Source organism: Gossypium arboreum, chromosome 1 (genome assembly GCF_025698485.1).
Source record: "Gossypium arboreum isolate Shixiya-1 chromosome 1, ASM2569848v2, whole genome shotgun sequence".
NCBI lineage: Eukaryota > Viridiplantae > Streptophyta > Magnoliopsida > Malvales > Malvaceae > Gossypium > Gossypium arboreum.
Genome location: NC_069070.1, coordinates 98,778,072 through 98,782,145, shown reverse-complemented (window position 1 = coordinate 98,782,145; position 4,074 = coordinate 98,778,072). Strand labels below are relative to the sequence as shown.

The 4,074-nt window shown below is 35.7% G+C and overlaps 1 non-coding gene across 1 annotated transcript; it reads left to right on the top strand.

Annotated features, from left to right (window-relative positions):
- The first annotated feature begins 1,356 nt into the window (after window positions 1-1,356).
- LOC128281617 (small nucleolar RNA R71) lies at window positions 1,357-1,462 on the top strand. The gene has a single exon (XR_008271867.1). It is a non-coding gene; the product is annotated as a small nucleolar RNA R71 (small nucleolar RNA).
- The last annotated feature ends 2,612 nt before the right edge of the window (window positions 1,463-4,074 follow it).

Here is a 4,074-nt window from a genome sequence, read left to right as displayed (position 1 = left end):
GTTTTAAACTCTCTAAGTTTTCTCTTTTTAGACAGGACCTCCTTCATAAATTTCATGTAATTTGACATTTGCTCAAGGGCTTCCACCAGCAAAATATTGATATAAAGTTGCTTGAGTACGTCTAAAAAATTTTTGAATTGGACTTCCTGTTTTTGGCTCTGAAGTCTTTAAGGGTGGGATGGTAGAGGATTTTTAACTTGTACTGAACAATTCTACTACGACGTTTTTCTTGCATCTAACATAGATGTTAGTTTATCATAATTAACCAATTTATGGTTTACCTCATCAAAGTTTATAAATTATAGTTTCTGTAAAACTAGAGTTTTAACAGTTGGTTGAACCACTTTTTTTCTTGAGTTTCAGTAGGCTCATTTTCAACCTCAGCAGCATTGGGCTCTAATGTCCTCCCATTTCATAGAGTGACCACTTTACAATGCTCCTTGCGTAGATTTCTTAGGTTTTTCGTGTCACTAGGAAAAGCGCCTTATGGTTTGTTTCATAGTTTGTGGGCTAATTGCCCCATCTAGTTCTCCAAATTCCTTAAATTTGTATCATTCTTCTCTATGTATGTTCAATAAATTCTCAAGATTATTAGAAGATTTAGCTGGTGGAGTTTCTATGTTGTTTGGTAGAATACGTTGGGGTTTTCTTCTAAGCTCATTAGCTAATTGTCCCACTTGATTTTCCAGATTCTCAAATGTTACTGCGTGGCCTTGAATCAAGGCACCACTTTTCTCCATGTAAGGCTTCAACAAATTCTCAAGACTATTTAAAATTTTAACTGGTTGTAGGTTTTGAACTTGTTTAGTAAATCCTAACTGTTGATTTGGTTTGGATTGTATGTAAGTGTTGTTAGGGTTAGCTTATTCATTACTCCATAAAATATGTGGGTGGTTTTTCCATGAAGGATTATAGAAGTTTGACTACGGTCTCGACCCAATTCAATTTTGATTTGGATTTCCCATATAATAGATAGACTCTAGCTTTGATGGGTAATTTTCAAACATGTGTCCATCTACATAAAAAACAAAAGGGATGCTTGGAAATTGGCTACGTGGCTAGGTTGCAACATTATTAAACCCATTAGCATTAAAACTCTTAAGCATTAAAGATATCGAAGATACTTGAGCTGCAAGTAAAGTGAGAGCATCCACTTCATGTATTCCTACCACTCGTCTTCCTGAAGCTTCTGGGCTGGTCAGCCATTGGTAATTGTTATTGGCAATTCTCTCAATAATTGCATAAGCCTCGTTTTAAGACTTAGAAAGGAGAGCACCATTTGCAGATGCATCCACCACCATCTTTGTGTGTGCGTTGAGACCATTGTATAATTTCTCTAGTTGGATGCAATGTGGGATTCCATTATGAGGTTATTTTCGTAGTAATTCTTTGAATCTCTCCCACGCCTTATACAAGGACTCGTCATCCACTTGTTGGAAGGTAGTAACCTCGATTCGTAACTTAGCAGTCTTGCTAGTTGGAAAGCTGTAACACCCCTTACCCGTACTCGACGTCAAAACAGGGTACGAGGCATTACCGGACTTATACGCAAGCAATCACACAAAAATGAGATGTAAATTTCCATCCAAATTTAAAAATTTTCACAAACATTTATAACGTCCCTAAAACGAACCTACGAGACCCAAAACATACATTGGGAGCGATTTGGGACTAAATCGAGAACTTTTAGAAAATTTCACAACACTTAGAAAATTTTTCATGTTTTTAAGAGTCACACGCCCGTGTGGCTTGGGACACACCCGTGTGGTCACGCACGCCCTTATCCCTAACCTGTATAACTCTCTGTTTGTCACCCAAAAACAAATTGAAGTCACACGGCCAAGTCACATGCTCATGTGCTAAGCTGTGTGGTCGATTTAAAATTTATGATTTTTCATAAAATAGGTGCAGACTTCACACGCCCAGGCCACACGCTAGTGCCTGAGGCCGTATCATCCATACGGTTGAGACACACGCCCATGTCTCTGCTCGTGTGCTCAATTCTGAGCATTTTGTTTTGCAACAATTAAGGTGCAGGGAACACACGGCCGAAACACACGCCCATCGGGTAAGCCATGTGTCATACACGGCCTAGACACAGTGTCTACCCGTGTGGACAAAAATAAGGCTATTTGCCAAGCCATCTTGTCACCCTTTTATGCATACACCTACACAACAAAACATAACACCAATCCAAGCAATTACATTCAACCAATTCAACCACAATTAAAACATCCACACATCATTCACATGCTACTATTTACCACATACGAACATCACTTCCTTATCAACTTAAATCATGCAAATTTCCACATCCATGAAAACATCATCATATGCATATATACTTAAACCAATAATAGCCAATTCCAAATGGCTATTTACAAAATGAATTATCAACCAATACAGGCCAACACATTAGGCCAATTCAATTATGACACATAACAAAATAACCAAGTTCCTATACATGCCATAACTCAAAATGTCAAATTCATTTGTACCCAAAATAATCAATTGATAGTGTGAGTGGATCTCAGACACTCTCCGATCCCATGCAAATAATAGCCATCATAAACACACATTTAAGATACAATTACCATAATGATAATTGGCATAAGTATTATTAAGATCTCACAATCATAACTTACTCAATAATAACCTTACTGAGATTTCATCACATATCGAGCTCATTACGTATGAGTTTTACGTATGTACCTGAATCATCTCGAATTGGATTTACACACAATTCATCTTTGACATACTCGTTAAATTACCTGTTGAACCACTTGGAATACTAAAGGATACTTGGGAGTCCCGTACACACGATATCATACTAATGCCATATCCCAGATATGGTCTTACATGGGATCTCGTATCGATGCCAATAGCCCAGCAAGGGTCTTACACGACATCTCATATCAATGCCATATCCCAGATATGGTCTTACACGAAGTCTCATACTGATGTCATATCCTAGATGTGGTCTTACACGAAGTCTCATACTAACGTCATACCCCAGATATGGTCTTACACATAGTCTCAGTAACCCTAATGTCATGACATTTGTATCCTATCTATTCCCAAAGTTCAATCGGGATTTTACGCTTGCCAAAAATTTGTGGCATACATTCAAGTATCAATCACAATTCATACAATAATAAAGCATTTAAAACATAATTAAAATGATGCATTATTTACATAAGAACTTACCTCGGTACAAAAATAGTAGAAATAGGACCTACTCGTCAAACACCTTGTTTTTCCCTCGATCAAGGTCCGAACCTCGTTTCTCTTGATCTATAATAGTAAATTTAACCCATTTATTATTCAAATTACTCAAATCAGGTCAAAAATCACATTATGGAAAATTTACATTTTTGCCCTTAAATTTTGACATTTTTACACTTTGGTACCTAGGCTCATAAATTGAAATAGATTCAATTTCTTTGATTCCCAAGCCTAAAAGAACCTTGTTTATGCTTATAACAGCCCACATTTTTCATTTATTCACACTTTTACACACATTTCATAACCATTTTACAAATTGGTCTTTTGACATTTTCATCAAAAATTGCCTAGCAAAATTTGTTTATCTTACATCTAACATACATTTTCTACCATTAGACATCAAAATGCACAAATATTCTTCATGGGTAAAATTTTATACTTTCATTTTCTTTCAAATTAGTCCTTGAAATAGCTAGATTAGGTTACAAGGATCTCAAAAAATATAAAAATCATTAAAAACAGGGCTAGAATGGACTTACAATCGAGCTTGGAAGATGAACAAACCCTAGCTATGATTCTCCCTTGAGAATTTCGGCCATGGGAAGAAGATGGACAAAAACTGGCATTTAATTTAATTTTTAATTCATTTATTATCCAAATGACCAAAATGCATTTAACTTAAAACATCAAATTTATTTTTTTGTCTACTAACTTAACAAATGGTCTAATTACCATCTAAAGACCTTAAATTTAAAATTTCATAACAATTAGACACCTCTAGCATGTAGAACTCAACTTTTACACTTTTTTACAATTTAGTCCTTTTTGCTAAATTGAGTACTCAAACGT